This window comes from Plecotus auritus (genome assembly GCF_963455305.1).
Source record: "Plecotus auritus genome assembly, chromosome: 3".
NCBI classification, from domain to species: Eukaryota; Metazoa; Chordata; class Mammalia; order Chiroptera; family Vespertilionidae; genus Plecotus; species Plecotus auritus.
Window position 1 is genome coordinate 49,442,270 of NC_137772.1, and position 24,360 is coordinate 49,466,629.

The 24,360-nt window shown below is 40.4% G+C and overlaps 1 protein-coding gene across 1 annotated transcript in view; it reads right to left on the reverse strand.

Moving 5' to 3' along the window:
- The window catches only part of GPC5 (glypican 5), a 1,409,835-nt gene that overhangs the window by 1,031,215 nt on the left and 354,260 nt on the right, over window positions 1-24,360 (reverse strand). The gene's annotated exons all lie outside the window — the stretch shown is intronic.

Sequence of the window (24,360 nt, forward strand, 5' to 3'; positions counted from 1 at the left end):
TTTTGGTCAAGGGCACATGCCCGAGCTGTGGGCTCAATCCCCAGTGGGGGGGCGTGCAGGAGGCAGCCAATCAATGATTCTCTCTCAGCATTGATTTTTCAATTTCTCTTTCCCTCTCCCTTCCTCACTCTGAAATCAATAAAAATATATTTTTTAAAAATAGAATGGTCTAACCCCCAATACAGAGATCAGAAGTGCACTAACATCAAAGACATTGCCACACATTTCTGAAAGACACCATGTGAAAAGGTGCTGCTCAGGGAAGCAGGCAGAGAAAGCCCAGAGCTGGAGGGGGCACAGAATGGGCTACAGCCAAGGAGGGGCATATGGGCAACACACAGGATGCAGAGGAAAGAGGAGAAAGGGCAAGGTAAGCACCTCATTTACCAGGTATACTCACAAGATGTGGCAAGCCAGAAAGCAAAGTGTGAACATTTTGTAATTTTGGTAAGATACCCTAGAACCGTGGTCAGCAAACTGCGGCTCGCGAGCCACATGCAGCTCTTTGGCCCCTTGAGTGTGGCTCTTCCACAAAATACCACGGCCTGGGCAAGAAGGGGCATTAGAAGAAGTTTAAGTTTAAAAAATTTGGCTCTCAAAAGAAATTTCAATCGTTGTACCGTTGATATTTGGCTCTGTTGACTAATGAGTTTGAAGAAGGGGCATTAGAAGAAGTTTAAGTTTAAAAAATTTGGCTCTCAAAAGAAATTTCAATCGTTGTACCGTTGATATTTGGCTCTGTTGACTAATGAGTTTGCCTACCACTGCCCTAGAAGAACTAAGCATAGCCATATAACTAGATGAGCAACAGTGGGAAGGGAAAGTGAGGAGGTGAAGTGTTCTTCATTAGAATACATCAAAAAAGCAATCAATAAATATGTCCAGAATAGTTATATCAGAAAGTTGCAATAAAAGTACCTATTTTGCTATGATTTGTTGCCTTTGGGATTAGGGTGAGGTAGTTCAGGGGAACTATTGTTTTTGTATGATCAACCTTTTGATGATATTTCACCTTTTAGTGTATGACTTACTTGAGAATAATAACATCATAAATGGAAATTATCAACCCATTTCATTTACTTTGCATTTAGTAGCTGCCCTATATAGTGGATCCTAGAACACAAAGATGTATACTGCAAACTACTAATGCCAATTATCTCACTGGATAACGGAGAATTGGTGACTGTTGCACTGCATCTATAATATACAGTATATTAAGTATTTAGAATGAGGAGACGTAATTAGAAGTCCTTAGTTCATTATGTTGTATAAGATGCCTTTCATTTGACTATTTGAGAAAATGCTAAATGTTCTGAACATCTAGAGAAAACTTGGTTCTCCCTTTTAAATAAAATAGAATCTGCAGCCCTAGCCTGTTTGGATGGGTAGATAGAGCATACTAGTAGGCTCTTGGACTGAAGAGTCCTGGGTACCTCGGTTGTAGGCTCAATCCCTGGCCCTGGTCTCGCGTGCACAGGAGGCAACCCATTGATGTGTCTCTCTCACATTAATTTTCTCTCTCTGTCTCTCCCTTTCACTTCCACTCTCTCTAAAAATCAATGGAAAAATATCCTCCAGTGAGGATTAACAAAATGGGTATCTTCTGCAAAAATCCTGTCCTAATAAGAGAGTGATATGCAAATTGACCGTCACTCCAACACACAAGATGGCCACCCCATGTGGTCAAGGATGGCTGCCCCAATGTGGACACAAGATGGCCGCCACAAGATGGCCTGCAGGGGAGGGCAGTTGTGGACTATCAGGACAGCAGAGAAGGGCAGTTGGGCGGGGGGGGGGGGGGGGGGGGGCGTGACCAGGCCTGCAAGGGAGGGCAGTTGGGGGTGACCAGGCCAGCAGGGGAGGGCAGTTGGGGGCAACCAGGCCTGCAGGAGAGGGCAGTTGTGGGGAACCAGGCCAGCAGGGTAGGGCAGTTGGGGGGAACCAGGCCAGCAGGGCAGGGCAGTTGGGGAGGAGCAGGCCTTCAGGGGAGGGCAGGTGGATGGGACCAGGCCTGCAAGGGAGGATAGTTGGGGGGAACCAGGCCTGCAGGAGAGGGCAGTTGTGGGCGATCAGGCCTGCAGGGGAGGGCAGTTGTGGGCGATCAGGCCTGCAGGGGAGGGCAGTTGGTGGTGACCAGGCCAGCAGGGGAGGGCAGTTGGGGGCAACCAGGCCTTCAGGGGGGCAATTGAGGGGGAACCAGGCCTTCAGGGGAAGACAGTTGGGGGGACCAGGCCAGCAGGGGGGCAAATGAGGGGGAACCAGGCCTGCAGGGGAGGGCAATTGAGGGGGAACCAGGCCAGCAGGGGAGGGCAATTGAGGGGGAACCAGGCCTGCAGGGAAGGGCAATTGGGGGGAACCAGGCTTGCAGGGAAGGGCAATTGGGGGGAACCAGGCCTGCAGGGGAGGACAGTTGGGGGGAACCAGGCCTGCAGGGGAGGGCAGTTGTGGGGAACCAGGCCTGCAGGGCAGGGCAGTTGAGGGGGAACCAGGCCTGCAGGGGAGGGCAATTGAGGGGGAACCAGGCCAGCAGGGGAGGGCAATTGAGGGGGAACCAGGCCTGCAGGGAAGGGCAATTGGGGGGAACCAGGCCTGCAGGGAAGGACAATTGGGGGGAACCAGGCCTGCAGGGGAGGACAGTTGGGGGGAACCAGGCCTGCAGGGCAGGGCAGTTGAGGGGGAACCAGGCCTGCAGGGGAGGGCAATTGGAGGAACCAGGCGAGCAGGGGAGGGCAATTGGGGCAGATCAGGCCTGCAGGGGAGGGCAGTTGGGTGAACCAGGCGAGCAGGGGAGGGCAATTGGGAGTGACCAGGCCTGCAGGGGAGAGCAGTTAGGGGCAACCAGGTTGGCAGGGAAGGGCAGGGGAGGGCAGTTAGGGGCAATCGGGCTGGCAGGGGAGCAGTTAGACATCGATCAGACTGGCAGGGGAGTGGTTAGGGGGTGATCAGGCTGGCAGGCAGAAGCAGTTAGGGGCAATCAGGCAGGCAGGCGAGCTGTTGGGAGCCAGCAGTCCTGGATTGTGAGAGGGATGTCTGACTGCCCATTTAGGCCCAATCCTGGTGGGATCGGGCCTAAACGGGCAGTTGGACATCCCTCAAGGAGTCCCAGATTGGAGAGGGACACACACACACACCCCCACGCACGAATTTCATGCACCGGGCTTCTAGTCTAAAATAATATGCCACTTGCATATTACTCTTTCCTTTCTAAAGTCCTGATTTTATGATATAGATATTATCACTAATATATCACTAGCATGAGCTAAAATGCAGCTTATGGGGGTAGGACCTTTGTTTTTGTTTGTTTTTTTTTTTAAATCTGCATCCTCAGCAACTAAAAGAGGGTCTGGCACATAATAGGAACATAAATATACTTGCATGAGTGAAAGTCTGCATGCAAAGTTAATAGGAAATAAATGAATTAATAAGCTTAATATACCAGAGAATCATCACTAATTTATAGTTAAAATACTGCTCTGAGACAAAGATTTTATATCCTTACAAAACTCTCACAATGGAAATAATTATGTTAGATGAGTGTGTATTTTTAGTTTAAATTATCTGGAAAAACTGTTTTTATTTTCTGCTTCACCTTGTCTCATTATGAATACTATTTAAGAACAGACATAATGAGCAGCCAGACCAATATTGTTTTTTTATGATGCTACTCTAAGATATTTTGAGTAAATGCTCAGTTCTATTGTGATAATCTTAAAACATCAAAATGCTCTCCAACACATTAACTTTTCTTATTAACCTTTTATGAATTAATTATCCATAAGTTCATTTAAAAGCAAGATTTCAACATGTACTATAATGTAGAATAACAATTATTTAAAAGTTACTACCCACCATGTAATCCATTATTTCCCTTTGTTTCCCCCAAATCTGTTGTTTTGAATACTTAAGTGTTATTTCTGCTGCAATATTATGAAATTCAATAAATAAGATCATGCTTTCTCTACCTATGCTCTTCATAATTTCTTGAATGTCAATAACATTGAACCTCGGAGATTTTGCTTTCCAATATATAACAAATTTGAAAAACTTATGTCTCTTTAATAATAGTAAATATAAAATATCACCATTTTGACAAATAGCACCACAAGGTAAAACAAAATTAAAACAATTCTCTATTCCCCATCAGAGATTACACAGCAAAACAGTCACCAAAAATGCAGATGAAGGTGTCCAAATTAGTTACATGGGAAAAGATACTTTCTGTTTCTAATATTTTTTTCTACAGCAAAAGAAATGCATTCATATCAAGTAACTTTTGTGTCCTCCCAAAATTCATATGCTGAAACCCTCATCTCCAAGGGGGTGGTATTTGGAAGTGAGGTTTGGGAGATAATTAGAGTTAGGTTAGGCCATGAGGGTGAGGCCCTATAATAGGATTAATTTCCTTATTCAAAAAAAGAAAAAAAAAAAAAAAGGAAGAGACAGAAGACCTCTTTTTCTCTTAGCCATATGTGTATAACAGCAAAATGGTGGCCATCTGCAACCCAGAAAAAATGCCCTCACTAGACATTGAATCAGCTGTCCCTTCATCTTGGACCTCCCAGCCTCTACAACTGTGTGAAATAAATGTTTCTTGTTTAAGCCAACCATACAAACATTTATGATATTTTGAAGGTAGAAGTTAGTATAAAAAAAAGATGCAGATGGTTGAGGCTGAAGGTTTCAAAGAAAAGATCAATTCAGTTTTGCACATCTAAAGTTTCACATATCCATAAACATCAAACCAAAGTTGTAAAGTAGGCAGTTGAATGTACAAACGTGGAATTTGTTAAAGACTGGGCTGGTAAAACAAATGTATTTATCAATAACACAATGATGTCTGTAAAGGTGTAAGACTGAATGAGATCACCAAGTTTGCAAAGAGTGTAAGTCAGTGGTTTTCAATTGGAGCCAATTTTACCCCCAGAGGACATTTGACAATGTCTGGAGACGTTTTTGGTTGTCGCAATGGAGAGGTGAAGTGCTAGTGGCATTTTAAAACATCAAAATGCTCTCCAACACATTAACTAGAAGTAGCTAGAAGTCAGGGATGCTGCTAAACATCCTAAAATGCACAAGGCAACCCCACACAATAAAAAATTATCTGAACCAAAATGTCGGTGGTACCGTGATTGAGAACCTTGTGCAAATGGAGAAAAGAATCAAGGCCTGAGCCCCATAGTGTGTCAATATTAAGAGTGCAGGGAGAAAGGGAGGACTAACAAAGGAGATGCTGAAGTGCCAAACAGTGAGGTAGGATGTGGTATCTGTGTCGCCACATGAAGAAGTGCTCCAAGCAATAAGGGAGAATGAAATGTGTTGAACACTGCTGATAGGTCAATTATGAAGACACCTGATAATTGACCGTTGGAATTAGCAATGTGGAGGTCACTGGCGATATCAGCAAAAGCAGTTTTTGTAAGTGGTAGCTACTGCTTCATAATGACCAGCAACATTTGACACATTTTCTAATTTGGATATTGCTAATGAGTGACTATAAATTTAAACTATATAGTTATAACCATGGTATGATTATTAACCAATCTCTGACCTCTTTAGTCAAATAAGCTATTACCATTACTATTATTATTTTCCAAGTAACATTCTTTATAAATATCATATAGCACATATAAATTATGTATTATTTAATAAACCAGCTTATTATCCAAATAAACTAGTAAATGTTTAACAACTAGCTCTCTAGGATATGGAGGGTGCTTCAAGTTAAAGCAATTGCTAATTACTGCAGTATGAAAGCTCTCTCTTTGCAATTTTAAGCTAACAGTTTAAAGCAAATCAGCTCTCAAAATTAGTGAAAGTTTAACAGCCAGCTCTTTCCAAGACAGTATGAGCTGGCTGCTACACATCACCTCTGTTTTGCTTCTGAATTATCCTTCCTCTCGTCTACACCAGGTCACTCTCCAGCTCATGACTCACTCCCTTTGTCCTGACCTGATAGGTAATATTCAGAAAGCTCTGCGTCATCCTCTCAATTTCTCAAAGACATTCTGCTTTGCTCAGCAAACATATCTTCCGATATATTCCTAATGACATAATTATTTTCCACTTAACTTCTAAACACCAAAAAGGGGGGAGGGACAGGAGTATGAAGGACACCAGGATTTCAGATAGAGTTTTCTCAAAGTATTTTGTCATTAGTACAACCATTCATAACAGGAAATGCTTTGGGAAGAAATGAATAGCTATTAAAATATATTAATAACTTATTACACGATACCTATGCAAGTGTTATAAATGTTGGTTCCCTGTCATTGCAATGAGCTCTGTCATTTGTTTTGAAAAAGTACCTGCTAAAAATGACTATTGCATTTGGGGAGGAACTGATGATACTGAGAAGAATGTTAGTTGGAATATTTCACCCTTATCTCAAATTCTTTTGCTTTATTAGCTAACTGCCTTCCACTGTGAAATGTAGCAGACTGGCTTGCAACAGCTGAAGCTAAAAGCTGTCTACTAACTGGCTCTGGGGCATCTTACTGTTTAATAATGATGCTCATTTCTTTGTGAAGTAAAGACACAATGCGTTTCTACTCGGGGCTTATAAAGAAATTTTTTTCTTTCTTTTCTGAATTTGGTCCACGCTGCTTTAAGTGAAACTCTCCAAGTAATTATCAAATTATTGGAAAATTTCTTAGAAATCATAAATCAGTAGATCCAGACACATTAAAATTGGTCTTCAGTTTTGATTCTCGGGTGCGAAGTGTGGTAAACTTGTTACTATGGCTGCCACATGAAATGTAGTGCTATGTTCCAACTAATAACTTGCTAGATACATGACCAAGACACAGGTTAATCTTCTTGGTATGTCAATATCCCTCACTGCTTTAGTGTTATTGCTGCTGAATTAAAGTTGGCATAACTGTACTCTACTAAAAAATAGTGACAGGTAAATAAGGCAGGTGAGAATATTTTTTAAATAACAATTAAAAGCATCTCTCCCATATGTTTATGCAATATAAATAGACAGTCCAGATGGCTCTATTTTTAATATTTTGATATATTTTATTCTGTAGTGTTTAGTGTTTAAGAAAATTAACATTATAGTTAAAAGTAATTGAGTAAAATATTGCACTGAAATGAGATAATTTCAAAGTATTACTCCACAGATTACTTATTAATAACAAAGCAGAAAGTACCATTAAAATGTCAAGACTTAACAGACACCAGGCCTGTGTGTGCATCATGGATAGCACATTTTCAGTCATGTGACAAAGGGCATGAAGTATGGACTGAAGTGTGGCAATGAGTAGCACATATCGTCTATGTAGGATGCTCCCCAAGGATGTGTAACCTGAACCTAATCATGAGGAAACCACTGTACAATCTATGGTCTAGCAAAATGATAGTTGGTTAATCAACACAATAGGGATTTAATATTCAATGCATTTCTGTAAGTTTGAAATTTTTTTTAAAAGGTGGAAAATTTCTTCAAAATATCACATTGCTGTTACTTAGATCAACATATTTAAAGATTAACTGAGTAATTGTAAGTGGTATAGCATTGTTTTATCTGTCCCATTTCCAATCCATACCTTGTTAAATCAATAAAATTAGTATCTATCAAGAGACATACAACTTTTCAAACAGATAAAGAATACTTTTCTAATAATTTTTATAGCAATTTTTATCTTCAAACTAAAAGAAAAGACAATCTCAAATAAAATTATCCCATATTTTAAACAGGTTAACACTTTACTTTTTAATTATTGGGGGTGGTCCATTTTATTTCCTTACTTTTGGAGGTTTAAATAAAATCCATTTTGTTATAAGGTACTACATGTTCCTCACCGCGGTTCATGTAGTTTCTGAGCTGTCTTTGGGAACAAGTGCTTTAAAGTACTTCCTATAAATTATTTCCATGCCACACTCTAAAACCTGCCCACCTGCGAAGACATAATATTTTAAGATTATTTGTTGTACTATATTTATGCTTTTCCCTATTGGTAAGACATCATATTTGAAAAAAAATGGAGATATCTAGCATTTCATTTGACTGCAATAATCACTGACCTATGGATCAATTTGTTATGTATTTTGACAGGAATTTTAACACAAATACTTTATTTCTAATGATTTTCTGAAAGGACAAGTGTTGGCTATCAATTTTCTGAGAAAAAATAAAATAGGTATTGTTGTTGTTCCTCCCCCCCCTCCCCGCTTAGTGAGAATTAGTTGTCCTTGGCAATATCTAGATAGCTAGGTAGATTTTTTTTCATTCATTGCACTCAATAATGGCCATGGCTAACACTTTTACAAAAACACTTTTTCTTCTTTGTTATACAACTGAAGTGTCTGGCTGCTGCCACTGGGTGGCAACCAAGGACACAGAAACACCAGCAATGCCAGGGGTTCAGTAAAGAGTCTCAGTATTTCAAAAAGAATTTAAGAGGATCTTACTAAAAGGATGCATTCTACAGGTAAAATATAATAATAATAATAATGTACTCTATAACTTAAAATGTTGTTTCAACAAATCATATTTTAATATATTTGAAGAAAAAATGATCAAAGTTAGCAATGATGATCTCACTCTTAATCATCTGGACTAGCTCAGAGTCTAATACACTTTTCAAAGTTTAGCTTCCAAGGTGTTCTTTTGATGGTACTTTCATGTAAGGGAAGGAGAAGTGAGTATCAGTAGGAATGTATCATTTACAGTAGATTATTGAATTTGTGCAGTTGCCAAGGTTAAAAATCACACGCTTTGTTAATAGTCAGAATTAGTTTTAAGCCACAGCCCTGAAACTTAAGAATGATCTGAACTGGCATGGATTTATTTTACCTATAAGTGCTATGGTTTCCTCATTTAAAAAATGATGAAAATATACGTATTTCATATGGTTGGCAAAGAGAAAAAAATTAACTCCTTTAGGCAGAGGGGTTGATTATTGTGATTGGCATATAGTAGACACAAGGCAAATTATAACAATCAATCTATGATTAAAACATTATACATTTTGTTTATATTTTAATCCATTGCAGGTAAAATTGTCACATTACCACATTACCTTTCATTTATTTTACCTGTGATACTTTCCTAAAGAATACCTTACAAATAAAAGGTTAGACTTGGTGACAAGTAAACCGAATCAGTGCACTTTCTTTTCCATAAAATGGCAATAGCACTGAACCATCCTCAGTAGAGCATATGCACTGTCATAGTATAGCGTGTGCTTTGTTGGGTTGACTTCTTTAGGTAAAGTTCCTTTAAATCAGATGTCAGTGTTGGACAGGGAAACTCAGTTTTGAAGTGACAAGAGCCAGCGCCTGTAACATGCATACTTTATTCTGAAAGCCAGTGGCAGCTCAGGCTGAACAACAAAGGCATGCCAACAAATGACTATGGAAGTAGAACCAGCACTCTGCCTTCATCAAGCTTGTACACCAGCACCTAAGCCTATAGATTATGGCAAATCAACTGGGGGGCAGAGGAAGATTGTATGCCCTCAAATCCTAGAAAAGTCCTCTCACATAGCCATACTTACTTTTTTGCCTTTTCTCTTCAGTTCCAGTTTTAAAAAGGTAATTCTTGCTTTTAAGCCTCTGACTGATAGATGACTATGAGGGTTGGGGGTTTCTATATTTGGACTAAGAATAAGAAGGCTCATATGTTGCCCAGCCAGTGTTGCTCAATGGTTGAGCATTGACCCATGAACTAGGAGGTTAAGGTTCCATTCCTGGTCAGGGCACATGCCCAGTTTGTGGGCTTTAATCCCAGTAGGGGGCATGCAAGAAGAAGCCAATCAATGATTTTCTCTGATCATTGATATTTCTCTCTCTCCCTTCCTCTCTCTGTAAAAAAAAATTTAAAAATCTTAAAAAAAAGAGAGACAGCTTATATGTTTCTTTCATCATGAAAAATGATTTTTTTCTAACATTTATTATATTTATGACATTGACTATGGAAAGAGTAATATTGAATTATAAATATAATAAAACAGAAAGATAAATTTAAATAAAATTATATGTAATTTATTAAGAAAAAATTCACTAGAAAAAATTATCTATTTACAGTTTTTCAATTCCAGAGCTGAATTTTATTAGAAACACCCCTAAGTAGCAATTTTGACATTTTAGCAAGTGTCCACAACATGCATTGACTTCAAGTATCCATCCTAGTCATTAGGGAAACCATGATGTATATTACAGAATTTTTGAAGTAAAAGCTTAAAGAAAAACATGTTGTATATGGGAAATCATAATTAGTTATGTGTTAACTGGGTGAAAAGTCTGAGTGATAGACGCAAATGGACAGTGGTGAAGTATGAGACACATATAGGTGGATGCTAGATCCTGGAGGGCCTTTAGCGCCAATGGAGCAGTTTCAAGTTCTTCTGGAAGGCAATAGGGAACACTAAAGAGTTTTAAACAGAGCAGTGTAATGATTATAGTTATATTTTTGGAATATCACTGTGTACAGTGTGCCAGGATGGAGAAAAGAACTACGTGTGTGGCAGGGAGCCCAGAGACAAATGAGATTCCAGTCTAATACAGAAGGAATGGAGACAAGGAGGAGTAGGAGAAGGCCCAGAAATTATTCACCAGGTGTGAAAGTCCTCACTGTTTGAATATAACAATGAAGAGATAGAGGTTGACTCCAGAATCTTCAGGTGCGCATGTTCAGTTTAATTTTTAGTTTGTATACTTTGTTAAACTGCCGACTTAGCAGAATCTTCAGTAATATAATCACTGTCTGAGTTCTTAAAGATTTTGCTTGACTTTGTCCTATAAGATGTTGGGAAGAGAACAAAAGTACCCAATTCAACCACCTAGTGAGGTTTTGCACAGCCAAAGCACATTTTGTATTTTTAAGAATCCTGAAAATGCTCTAAGAAAATCTTGCTTACAGGAGATTCAGATTGATGGAATGAGGTGGGTATTTGAGATGATGCTTTTAGCTCTTCTCACAGTTTGATGAGCACTTGCATCATCTTTATAAGAATGAGCTTCCTGAGGTGCTGCTGGGGGCTCTCTAAGGTACTCAGAAAAGGTGCCTATCATGATGTGGAGACATGCATAGCCCCTAAACTCACAAAAGTGGGACAGAAACCACTATACATTGTTACTCTGAAGAGGAAGTCACCTGACCATACTGTGAAATTGTCTTGAAGAAAATGAGATTTTAGGAAGTGTTTTTAAGTAAGTGAAACAAAGTGAGAATGTTGAGGGAAACAAAAGGGCAAGAAGTATAGGTTTAGGGAATGAATAAAAGCAAATAGAGTTTTCAGATTCCTATCTCAGACCTAAATCCAGATCTATGTTTACATTAAGGTAATTTCTTATTTGATACACAAGAAATTTTGTATAGAGCCTGGAAACTTAAGAAATATATTAACAACTTTATAAGATCATCATAGAACATAATTATTTTTTTACATTTAAATGAATTAACAATTAGTTCTAGAATTAGTCAATGATATTTTATAATCTTATTTGACATAGCATGAATTAACATTTTTATATGACTTCATATTAAATAGTTCCACTCCACCCATATATGAAGATGAAAGACTTGACTATATTTTGCTTCAAATCACAACATCCCCAAAATATAATAGCATAACTAAGAACAGAAATTGGAAATTTCTTTTTCTTACAATGGATACCAGTTCAAAGAAGAAAGAAATTAACAGAAGGTACAAGAAAAATTATAAAAGCAAGGAGATAACATTTTTATTAAATGCTGATTAAGAACAGGAAGCATACTTCTTAAATGAAAATGACAAATAATAAAAGTGCCTTGATTCTATATTATCAGTAAAGGAGCATATAGATAGAAGGAAAAGGAGGAAGAAAGAAAATCATCCAAAAATGGGAAAAAAAAGAATTCAATTGTTTATAGGATAATAAATTATGCACAGTCCTCAGGGTTAAAGGTTAGCAGGAAGGGCTTTTTAAAAAGCAATTTTATGGAGCACATTATAATGTTAAAGTAGTTGTGTGTTGGCAGGGACTAAAAAGAGCTTTGAAGGTTATGGAGAGAGATTTAATTATTTTCTGATAGTGCATGAGGGGTATTTTTGGCATTGTAAATTAGACCTCAACATTGTCTTATTACTCGGGAGTCATACCACACAAGCATTTGAAAAATATTCACACTTTCAGTATAGACATCTACTGTACTGTTTCTTGAATTAAAAAAATACTCTAGTTATTTTCACATCTATTCATTCAGTTGCTCATCACTGACACATGTAATTTATTAGGAGCAGGCACTAGAGCCTAACAATAAAAGTAACATGAGATTGGGCATCATTTCCAGTTTTAGCTACTTATTATTGATAGGATCTTGTGTTAGTTATTTAATGTCTCCAATTCCTACTCCCTTCTGAAAATAGAGTTGTAATACCTCCTTAATAGGTGTTAATAAGAGGTAATACAAAGTGCTTTACTATGGCTGGCTTTGAGTAATTACGTAGTAATGTTCTCTATCCTAATAACTAGACATAATTATAATATTGATATGTAAACTGTCTCTCAGACCTTACAAGGCTGTATAAATAGAAAAGTCCGCATTAACTTAATTTTCATCTCAGTGATAGTTGCCTGCAAGAAGCTGGATCTGAGCCGAAACCGGTTTGGCTCAGTGGATAGACCGTCGGCCTGTGGACTGAGGGGTCACAGGTTCGATTCTGGTCAAGGGCATGTACCTTGGTTGCAGGCACATCCCCACTGGGAGGTGTGCAGGAGGCAGCTGATCGATGTTTCTCTCTCATCGATGTTTCTGACTCTCTATCCCTCTCCCTTCCTCTCTGTAAAATATCAATAAAATATATTTTTTAAAAAAAAAAGAAGCTGGATCTGAGATTCCCTTAAAATCAGGTATTTCTGAAAATCCCCAAAAGGTGTCTGGGAAGTCTGCTCCTGTTCAGGTAGGCAATGAAGCCACTGCACCAACATGGACCATCATCTCAGTTTCTTTAAGTCCACCACTGATCATCTGAATGCTCAGCAGTCTAAAAACTGTCTGGTGGTCTGTGAGCTGGGAAATAAATCTGAGTGGCTGACAGAAGGGTGCCCTTGGCATTGGACCTCTTCTCTACCTATGGGGCCCATTGTGCCTGCCCCTTCTTAGTTAGCTCTCGGTGATTCTTCCTGTAACTAGACTCCTAACCACCCATTCTCCAGTTTCACTTTGCCAAATACAATTGAATCTCACTTAGATGACACCTGAGACTCATGGAATAGTCCAGTGAAAGAGACAGGCATCTAAGCAATTAATTAAAATATGTCAGGCAAATGCTCTCACAGAGGCATATACCAAGTGGAAGGGACCCTGAAAAGGAAATGGTCAGTTTACCAATCCTTTTAAAATGGTAGCATTTACTCTTGATTTTGAAGTATTGGGAAGAGAAATGCTTGTCCCAAACCATGGAAATGTTAATAGGTATTTGGACTGGAGATGTGTTGAAGAGAGTAGAAAGAGGTAAGTCTAGAGGTGTAGAGAAAGTTCATACTGTGGAGGGGTTTGTAAAGAAGGAATTGCATTTTTTATTTTTTAAAGTAACAATCAGCTGTATATGGAATGAATGAGTGAAGAGGCAAGTGGATGGATTAGGGTTCTATTACAAAAATCTAAGGGTAAAAAAAAAGTGAAACAGGAATGGTGGTAGAATAAAGATACTAATACAACAAAATTATAAGAGATACTAATAAAGATAATAAAGATACTAATACAACAAAATTAAACTCCCAACAGTGTTCTACCTCTTAAATATTTTCAGACCAGTATATTTGAAAGATCAGTCGGAGGCCGAAAACCAGGTGACACAGGCTTTATTAGAGGATAGAGACCTGCAGGGCTGTCTGGCCAGGGGAGAGCAGCAACCCGTGCAGAGGTGAGCACTCCTTTTGAGGGGAGGAGTGGGAAGGAATGGGGGCTTCGGGTACTCGGCGTGCGCTGATTGGTGGCTTAATGTATGGTCCATATAAGGTACATGGTTAGGCACTCAGGTATTTCCGGGCTGCAGGTTACGTCATGTTTACTGTTACTCCACCCACCAGATGGGGGAAGGGAGGATCTATCAATATTTTTTAAAAATCACAAATTATGGCAACTTAACATCCAAATGTTAGAAATACTCTCAACAATGTCGCAGGAATGAGACAAACTCACTGGAAACTGAATCGGCGAGGCATTTTACTTCTGTGCCGGAGGGTGCTCCTGCCAGCTGAAAATCATGGGCAAAAGCTCACCAAACGGGAAGTCCATTGGGGTTTTATTTCCTGCTGCAGGGTCTGCCCTGCCCCTCACTCTGAACTCTGACCTGATTTGTCAGGGTTCAGAGTTCAGATTCCCATTATTGCGCGAAGGGGAAGGTAAGGCAGAACCTAAGATGGCAGCCCCCCTGAAAGAATCTGAAGGTCATACCAAGATCGCAGAACCTAAGCTGGTTCACTCTCACACAAACAAATAGAAAACTCATTGGTTACAACTCAAAAGGTAGTTGAGTTTTAGAAACTGACACTTCATTTAGTCCCACATGTGTCAGTCAGATGTAATGTGGAAGTAATTTTTCCATATCTTATATGGATTAAAATTTGTTTCACCAGAACTACAGTATATAGCAATGAGTTCCACAGCTTCATCTGCATAGCTTACTGCCAGGTTGTAGAATATACAAGAATAAACATGGCCCAGCCAGTGTCGCTCAGTGGTTGAGCATCGACCTATGAGCCAGGAGTTCATGGTTCTATTCCTGGTTAGGGCACATGCCTGGGTGGTGGGCTCGATCCCCAGTAGGGGGCGTGCAGGAGGCAGCCAATCAATGTTTTTCTCTCATCATGTTTCTTTCTCTCTCATTTCCTCTCTGAAATCAATAAAAATATATTTATAAAAAAGAATCAACATGTTTAAAATTGGGTTATGATAAGATCTGTTATGGAAAGCATTATCCTATATACATGTTTTCAATCTGATTGTTAAAAATTATCCTTTATAGACTTATAATATGCTCTTCATACTGCATATTGGAGACCTTCCTTTGGAAAAGAGAATGAGAATTTCAGGAGGTGTAGAAGCATTTCCATGATAGCACTCCCTCTTAGAGCATATTCAATGAATTAATCTGAGAATACTATTTTGAAATATCTCAAATACATAAATTATTTCAAATATCACATATTTTATGTAGAATAAAATATAGGTAATATTCTGTATTTTTCCCAACTTGTTAACAATAAGCTGTAGATGTACCTGGCTTAGAAAGATTTTTAACCTCTTCAGCTTCATCTTTCATTACCACCCCTTTTCTCCCACTTCCTTCCAACCCTCTAGCCCAGCCCACACTTATATCACTACTCTTTTAGCCAGAACTCCCTCTCTCCCTGTGCCTTCATAACTGGAGTTGTCTTTGCGTGAAATTCTCTAGCTAGCTCCCACTTACCCTGCAGGTCTCTGAAAATTACTCTAAATCAGGCTCCCTAAAAGCAGATTCTGGTTCAAAAGACTTATTGGGGAAGTGCTGTCAGGTACGGGGAGTGAGAGATGCAGCACAGAGCCAACATAAAAAGCTATGTGAGAATGGAGTCTGGGCTGGAGTCCAGCTTCCCCTTAACCCACCAGGAAGCACTGATACACAAACTGCAGCACAGAGATGATTCTTTGAGGCAATACTGCTGCTCTTGTGAACCTCAGCCATTGCCTCACTGCTGGGGCCTGGAGCAATGCATGGACTCTGAGCCAGGTTGTAATTTTGTAGAGAAGGTAACAGCCTTGAGTTATTATTGACCAACACTTCCAGCCGTAGGGGGATGGGTGTGCTGCAGATCCAGGGGAGGGTGGGGGATGGAGGCAGCAACAGAATCCACTAGATCCCTTACACCTCACTTCCAGACGCCACTCCAATATCCTCCCATGGCACCTGCACTTCACTATCCCAGGGCTCACTACAGGCTTTTACAAGCACTGTAATTCTCAAGAAGGCAGAGATCAGGGCTATAAATTTCTAACACTGTAGCCCAGAACCTCCCACACAGTAGGCAGTGAATAAATATTTAGTAAACATTGTTCAACAGGGAGAAAGCTAAAGTCCCATAATAGAAATTTTAAATAGCAAATCTCTTTTGAAGCAGCCTAAACTGTTCAAGATGTCAAGTTATTTTTTCTCATTTGTATGCAGTTCAAAGTCATCTGCTTCATTAAGAGAGACCAGAGAAAAAAGATTCTCAACTTTCACAGTCTTCCAGTAATAAACCCGGACAGGTGCGATTTCTCTCCATAGTGTGCCACCTGTAAGTTGCTTAGCAGTTTCTTTGAATTAAGACTGCACAGTTTGTTTAGTTGGTGAAATCGTCACGAAGCTGAACAATTTGTCATCTGGGCTGTTGCTAAACTTCCACAGAGGAAAGCAATACATTTGCAAGTAAAATGAACAGGAAACTGCTAATTAGGCATCCCAAAACAACCATGTGTTTTCCCAGTAACATCATTACATTTTTTTAAGATAACTAAATAATACAAATAATAATAAAGTTGGTTGGTGAATGTTCCCAAAAGACACACATTAAAAATTATGTAAATTATGTCAATATATGCACTAATGGATAAGGTTCATGTTGTGTCTTGAGGCTTGCTATGTTGACTTGGATAGAGTCCCAAAGAGAAGCTGACTTGCATCTTGCATGAACAAATTCCTAATTAGCTGCCCAGTCCTGACGCTTTTACAATCTACAGATAGCTTGATCTGAGGGTCTTAACGAGGCATGGAACTTTTGGCCACAGAATACTTTAAAATTGTAGAAGAAGGTAATATTGAAAACATCATGTTTCAAACTGAAATATTTATGCAACTACATAAACTGAAAATTATATATAAAAATATTCAACCTTGTTTGGAGACAATATTTCATTCCTAACATTTCTTTGAAATAAAATACCACTATCATTAATAAACCATGAATTTCCCTTCCAGAAATTTTCTGGAGATGCAATACTAAGAATAATTATGGTTGATATTTACCTTCTATGTATTTTCAGTTACCCAACAGTCTATTAGAGTCAGTATTTAGAAATTCCAAAATAGCTATTATTATGCAAACCCTCTATATTGTATTTTGTATGTCTGCTTGAAATAGCAGTGATTTTAAAACTCTTCACCTTCTGAGCACCGCTACAGATCCAAATGTGGCTTAAATAATTAATTTCCATCGGTGATACTAAATATCTAAGGAAGATGTGATCAATGCTTTTGTCCAGAAATATGCAATACTTAGAATTCTGGCTGTGTAAAGGCTTCAGCATCTGATATGCAAAATTCATTATGTAGAAGGTGCTCTGTATATCAAAATGGAGTTCTATTTGATACCAAGTCTGCTCTAAAATCTTTATTCAAACAAGAATCACATCATTTCTATAGTAAGATTTATCTTACCACTATAGGCCTGGTGCACGAAATTCGTGCACTGGGGTTGGGGGGTGGGGCTTGTCCCTCAGCCCAGCCTACACCTGCTTCAATCTGGGACCCCTTGGGGGATGTCTGGGATTGGGCCTAAACCAGCAGTTGGACATCCCTCTCACAATCCGGGACTCCTGGCTCCTAACCACTTGCCTACCTGCCAGCCTGATCACCCCCTAACCACTTCCCTGCTGGCCTGATTAACACCTAACTACTCACCTGCCGGCCTGATCACGCCCCCAACTGCCCTCCTCTGTTGGCCAATTTGGTTCTGATTGGTCAGTTTCTATGCCAGTCAGGGTCAAAAGCTCCGCCTCATAGGCAGTCATTGGCTCCTCACAGTTGACCCAGATTTGGTTCTGATTGGTCAGTTTCTATGCCAGTCAGCATCTCTGGGCCTATCAATGGGGCCTCATCAGAAATGTGGGGTTGATCAGCAGCCCTGGTGAAGGCCTGGAGAGAAATGAAGACGCAGCTGCTGGCCCGGCCTGGAGAGAAAAAGAGAGGCAAGTGCTGATCAACAGCTGTCACAGAGGCTACGGATCAGACCCTGCTTCTCTCTTCAGGCCTCTGTCTGGGTCTGATTCACAGCCCCCTCAACAGTCAGTACTGGGTCACCATGCCTGCAGCCATAGCAGTCAGTGCTGGGTCGCCACAGCAACCCAGCGCTGACTGCAGGACTGACTTCCGGTTGGTCGAGCCTCCCAGTCGTTGCATATGTGATGGACCCAGGGTTTTTATATATTAGGATGACATCTAAACTTTATTATAAGGGACATAGGCCCTTTCTTATTTAAAAAAAAAAATCTAAAATTTAAAATATATAACTTATCAAAAAATAATTGTGATGCCCTAATACAGTGGTTTGCCCTTGAGTGTTCATGAGAACCATCTGGCCTATTCAAGCATAGATTCCTGAGCCCCATCCCCCATCTGTCTGATCCAGTACAGTTCTGGGTAGAGGCTTGAGAATTTGGGAACCACACTTTAAGAACCATGATTAAACATTAAACATCTGGGAAATTAAAATATATATCTAAAGAGCATAATTATTCCATTGTTTCCTTTAGGGAGTGTCACTGCAGTTCTCTTTAACTATATTTTTCTACATCTTCTTAAAGGTGATAACTTTATAGAGTTAGTATTTCTCTAAAATAAACATCTTTCTTCTTCACTGAGTTAGGTGTCATAAAAATGACTTTTTCTTGAATGAATAAATAATTATATTAATTTTTTAAATTAAGGGGAATCTAGAGGGAATAGATGAAAATAAAAATAAGGCAAATCAATTCAGAAAAGTTCATAACATAAAAGCAAATATGTGATCAACTATTAAAAGGTGAACATGGTAGGTTAGCATGGTGTTGCATGGGTAGGCTAAATAGCCACCTCAGACTGTGGATAAAGAAAAACTGAATTTATTTAAGGGAAGGGGATGGTGGATGGGATATCCAAAGAGAAGGGCTGCATAGCACTGAGCCAAGGGGACGTTGGGTGGATGATGGCAGCACCCAGGAGCTTGAGTTTCATCCTGATATGCAGTCGCTGGTGGGAAACTTGTCCTCAGTAGGTTTGGGGGCTGAGTCACCAGGCTTGGAATGTGGATGGAATGCAGGTGTGTGATCAGGTTCCTTCTGACAGTTTTAATTCCTTGTATGGTCTGATTCCTGGTGTCCAGCTAGTTTTTCCTGCTCTTTTGTTCGCCTGTGGCCGGAAGGTTACAAATCATTGTTAAGGATTGTACTACCCTACAGTGCTAACAACTAGATATTAGACAACTAGGGGCCCAGTGCACAAATTCGTGCACCTTGAAAAGGAACTGTGAGCCACGAGGCTGCGGTGGGCACAGAGGCAGGTCTCGGCCCATCTTCTGTGCCCCTGCCGGGTACCTCCTGCCAGCAGACCCGCTCCCACCACCACTACTCCCACATGCTGACAGCACTGGCCCCGCTCACATCCACTGACAGTGCAGAGCGAGTGGGGCCAGTGCCAGCAGTGGGTTCAAGCGGTGGCTGCTGCCCTGATCACCACTCAGGAGCAGCGGGAGGTGGAGAAGCCCTGAGGGGCAACCAGGGCCAGCAGCCACAACTCGCACACGCTGAAGGCACTGAGTGATTGGGGCTGGCACCAGGCACCAGCAGCAGGTGCAAGCGCCAGGTGGTCCCTCGGCATGCAAGAGCAAAGAATTTTCAGTAATCACCAGAGGCTTGCCCTGATGACAATGACCAGTGCCCCACCTTGGTCTGGCACCCCTGCTCACCTGCTCCACCATCCTGCCACGGCCTATGCCCGCCATGTTCCGCGCTCTGCCACCTGTTGCTGACACCTGCCATGTTCTGTGGATGCTCCCTGGTGGTCAGCACACATCATAGTGACTGGTTGTTTGGTTGTTTGGTTGTTCCGCCATTCGGTCTATTTGCATATTAGGGTTTTATATATGTAGATAGCATTCCTAAATGTACGGCTTTGTACAAAGAAACATACATTTAAAAAGTTATTACTTCAAGGCAAATGTCAAATGTATGCTTGTACAATATTTATGATTAATTTAATTTTTTATCATACCACTCACATGTTCTATACATGAATTTTCAGTATTTAGATTTCCAGTATTTAAAATATAGTAAATCATCTACTGATACACTTATATGCTCTGATATGACATTACGGAACCTATCTATACTAATAATAGACAAATCTGTAAATTGACCATACCTCCGTGACACCCACAGCCAATCAGGAGTGAGTATGCAAATTAACCCAATAAAGATGGCGGGCCTGTGGGCAGTGCGCACGTACTGACCAGCTGGGGGAGGGCGGGATGACTGCTGCATCGCCATAGCAACGCGGCGGGCATTTCCCCCCCCCCCCCCCCCGGCTGCTCGGGGCCTACACATGTAGGCACTGAGTGGCCAGGGGTGGGGTGGATGTCCCCAGGACCCTGCCCACTCTGAGCCTGTGGCCAGCACACGCACACTGGCGCCGAGTGGCCCGAGTCCTGGGGACGCCACTGGAGTGTCTGGTCCTGTCAGCCCAGCCTGGGGGCAGCTGGAGTTCCAAATCCTTTTCCTTTATGTAGCCCCTGGACCTGAAGCGGAAACCAAGAGCACAGGGAGCACCAGGAATGCTGGGAATTGTAGTTCTGGTGGCAGACGCATTGCAGGATCTCCTAGACACTAGAGCAGGGGTGGGCAAACTTTTTGACTCGAGGGTCACAATGGGTTCTTAAACTGGACCGGAGGGACGGAACAAAAGCATGGATGGAGTGTTTGTGTGAACTAATATAAATTCAAAGTAAAGGAGCGGAGGGGAGAGCAAGAGAACCCTCCGCTCTTTCGGCTCCGAGGGCCAGATAGAACAGTCGAACAGGCCGGATCCGGCCCTCGGGCTGTAGTTTGCCCACGGCTGCACTAGAGCAAAGTAAGCTTGGAGCAAGTTACTGTTGCCGGTGGGGGATGGAGGGAAAGCAAAGGTAAGAGACATAAGTCATAGTGTCAAGGAAAAATTAAAAGGAAGATATCCTGCAACTTCTAGGAAATCTCCACCAACGAAGCAAATTAAAAAAAAAAAAGACCTCTATTATTCTGTGAGCACCAAACTAAACTGGGTTGGGGTCTCAGACAATTTGCTCATATGATTGCAAAGACAGACAGAAACTCCCGGATTGGAGAGGGCTCCCTTGAGGGCTCCCAGATTGGAGAGGGTGCAGGTTGGGTTGAGGGACCCAACCCCCGCGCATGAATCTTCGTGCACTGGACCCCTAGTAATAAAATAATAGTACAGGCAAGAAAAACCCTTAGTACCAATGACTAAGTTATCTCCTTATTTCTATCCACCCTATCATAGTCCATTTGGGCTACTGCAACAGAAATACTAAAGACTGAAAGACTGAATGGCATATACACAACAAGACTTTATTCCTCACAGCTCTGGAGGCTGGGCAGTGCAAGACAAGGCACCAGCAGGTTCAGTGTCTAGTGATGGTCTGAGTCCTAGTTTATATGGTCTCTTAGCTGTGTCTTTGCCTGGGAGAGGTTGAAGGATCTTTCTGGGTGCTTTTTTTTTTTAAATTACAATTTACATTCAATATTATTCTGTATTAGTTTCAGGTATACAGCATAGTGGTTAGATGATCATATACTTTACAGAGTGTTCCCTCCATATTTCCAGTCCCCACCTGGCACCATATATAGTTATTACAATATCATTGGCTATATTTCCTTTGCTTTACATCCCTTGACTATTTTGTAACTACCAATTTGTATTTATCACATGTTGGGCACCAATTTCATTCATGAGAGCTCTGCCTCATGATCTACTCACCTCCCAAAGATCCCTACTTCCCTAAAACCATCATATTGAAAGTAAGATTTCAACATATGAATGTGCGGGAGACACAAACATTCAGTGTATAGCACACCTCTTCATCCAGGGTGGGAGATGTGGAGAACCAGGTTAGGTTTGGGTTTGCCCACTCAGTTGGGAGAGCAGTGTTCAGGTAGTTCTAATCTGTCTGTCACCATCTCCAAATCACTGGTTTGACATTCACTGCAATAATAAAATATTCTATTTTATGAAATTCATTTCTCAAAAATACTAATCCTTCCAAAAAATATCTGAGAAACCTTTATTTTGACAATTTGCTTCTATTTCATTTGAAGTGCATGAGCTTTTCAAGATATTGTTCCTAAGAAAGACATCTTTCTGTATTTCAGAAAGATACATGACAATTTCCCTTTACCATTTATATGAATAATTTACCCTTCTTTTTTGATTTTTTTGAAAATGACTGAAATCACATGGTAAATTATGAAGCACATAGAATTATAAAAAATCATTTTTCTTCTGATACATACCGTCCAGTTCTCTTCTCCTATAGCTACATCTTTCTTTTTTAAAAACTAAATTGCATTTTATTTTTTAATCTATCATAACCATTAATTATTTTTCTATTATTAGCATTTTTGGTTGTCCCTACCTTATACTATCATAAACTATGTGTAATGCATACTCTTTTGTTTACATATGTTAGTATATTCCTAAATGTGGAACAGCTGATTCAATGCACATGTGCATTTAAAATATTGATACATTTTGTCCAATTGCCCTTTAATGGTATACAAATAATTGCCTCTCCTATTGGAGTACTAAAATGCCTTTTCCCAACACCTTAGTCATTGCTGTGAATTATCAAATTTAATTATCTTTATCAGTATAATAAAATATTTTAATTTAATTTGCATTTAATTTATGTTAGAAATTATTTTTCATGGTTGAGAATGAGTATTTTTCATATTCTTAAAAGCCCCCTTTTTTATGAGTCCTGAACTTTGTCCATTTTCTATTAGATTTCTAGTGATTTTCTAATTTATTTAAGGAAGTACTTTATTCAAGGAAGAAAAGCTCATCTGTGATATATGTTGTGCATATTTTACCCTCAGTGTTGAGCCCAGCCTGCACCTTCTCCAATCAGGGACCCCTCGGGGGATGTCCAACTGCCGGTTTAGGCCCGATCCCCAGGACCTAAACTGGCAATCCGGGACCACTGGCTCCTAACTGCTCGCCTGCCTGCCTGATGGCCCCCCCAAGAACCCCCCTGCCAGTCTGGCCACCCCCCAACTGCCCCCTGCCAGCCTGGTCGCCCCCTAACTATCCAGAAGGAAGTCAGACGTCCAGGAGATGTCCGGTCACTCAGTCTAATTAGCATATTACCCTTTTATTAGTATAGATAGTTTTCTTATGGTATGTATTGCTCTGAAAGGAAGACTTATATTTCCCAGATAACAATAATGTGACAGATTTCCATTATATAAATAACTCATTATTCTTTAGAAGTGTATGTTCTATTTCTCTCTATATATATATCTCTTTTTTATTCCCCCATACACATATAGTACACATATATTGGCCAATATAAAACAGAAAGATTCTATTTGTTACTTCTCAAGTTTATATTCAAAATTACTCTCCATGAATTATCCTGATTCTGTGAGTCTTTGCTTGATTCCTCCAATGACTTCTCATGGAACCTAGAATAAAATCCAAACTTCTTCTTTGGCCTATGTGACCTGACACTTGCCCCATTTACAACTTCCTCCAGACAATCCTCCTGCATCACTCTGCTCCACACATCCTGATTTCCTTCTGTTCCTCTGACACATACGGCATGATATTCTCTCTACTCAAGAAAAATCAGAATTTTCCACATTTTCAGCTTAAATGTGATTTCTCCGGAAAGGCTGTCTCAGGAGACTTAATCTAGCACTGCCTCCTCATCACCCCTTCTCTAGAACATCAGCTCCAGAACACAAACTTGCCATTTCATTTATCACCTAGAACACTAATTGTGATGGTTAGTTTTATGTGTCAACTTGGCTAGACTATGATACCCAGTAGTTTCATCAAACACTAGTTAAGATGTTACTGGAAAGGTGTTTTTCAGATGTGATCAACATTTAAATCAGTAGACTTAGAGTAAAGCAATCTATTTCTATGATGTGGGCAGGTCTCATTCAATCAGTTTAAGGCAGCCTTGGGCAAACTACGGCCCACGGGCCGGATCTGGCTGTTCTATCCGGTTCTCTTGCTCTCCCCTCTGCTCCTTTACTTTGAATTTATATTAGTTCACACAAACACTACATCCATGCTTTTGTTCCGGCCCTCCTGTCCAGTTTAAGAACCCATTGTGGCCCTCGAGTCAAAAAGTTTGCCCACCCCTGGTTTAAGGCCTTAGGAGAAAAGACTGAGGATCCTGGAAGAGGAAGGAATTCTACCTACAGTCTGCCTTTGAATGCAAGACTGCAACATTGACTTCTGCCAGAATTTCCAGCCTGCCAGTCAGATTTCAGACTTGCCAGTTCCCCACAATAGCATGCACCAATTCCTTTAAATCTCTCTCTCTCTCTTTCTCCCTCTCTCTCTCTCCCTCTCCTTCTCTACACACACG